This window comes from Pseudorca crassidens, chromosome 11 (assembly GCF_039906515.1).
Source record: "Pseudorca crassidens isolate mPseCra1 chromosome 11, mPseCra1.hap1, whole genome shotgun sequence".
In the NCBI taxonomy this organism is placed as follows: Eukaryota; Metazoa; Chordata; class Mammalia; order Artiodactyla; family Delphinidae; genus Pseudorca; species Pseudorca crassidens.
The window spans coordinates 48,453,762-48,454,839 of NC_090306.1; positions in this window are offsets into that span (position 1 = coordinate 48,453,762).

Consider the following 1,078-nt stretch of genomic DNA (forward strand, 5'->3'; position numbering starts at 1 on the left):
GTCCAAAGTTGCCCCAGTCAGGTTCTGGGAAGAGAGCACTTTCACTAGGGTGAAACCTGCAGGACCTGCAGGAACTGGTCTCTGGCTCCATGGCCCTGACTTTACACAGCCTTGGGAGAACTGAGTGTCGACTTTGTATCAGGGTGGTTCAGGGCCATGGCCAAGTCCCCTACACCGGGCTAAGACAGGGAGCCTGAGGACTTCCCAGGCTGTTCCATTAGGGTACAGAACTCCCCCTGGGATCAGTGGGCTGTGACAGTTAGCACATCAGATTAATAAAAGACACCCACACACACCTCATTTAAGTGCCTTATGTACACTGCAGACTACTAGACCAGCATTACAGGGGCTGGTAAGAGTTGCATCACAGAAGAGTAGGAAATAAATGTTTTCCTTTTATAACTGGCCACTAAGGTGGCCAGTTAACACTAAAAAGATCTGCTCTCCTCTTTCTCAGCCCCTATAGTAACTTCCCTGTCTATGCCCCACCCTAGCAAGATCAAGTGCTGTTTGCTTGTCTAAAGCCCTGCTACGATGTAAACTCTGTTTATGGATCACCGTCTTATCCACACGACCTGCTGCAGGATCCAAGTTCAATATTCGGCGACAGAAAAATAGTACAGTGCTGGGATGCACCCTCCTCTGGGCTGGATCTTCGCACAGCCTTGATCCCCACTTCTCTTCTTGGAGTAGGATTCAGGGACTGATGTCTCCCAGGCCCATCCTGGAAATACAGACAAGCCATTCAGAATATCTGTACTTCTTTATCTAAATCTGGTCTGCGAAAGTCTTTGAGTGCTAGAAACCATCTTCCAAATTCATTTCTTCTTTTAATCACTAAATAAATCTTCTGATACTAATTGTATGAAGCAAGGAGTAAGACACTGTTGGGGAAACCAATATGTGTACAAAATAAAGATACTTCCATTTATATATGATATGTGTGTGTATCATATATATATATATATATATATATATATATATATATTTGTGTATGTGTGTGTGATGTAGCTGCAAGAGTCAAGAAAGAGGAAAACCCACCCACCAACCCACCAACCAAATACATCACTCTAGGTCA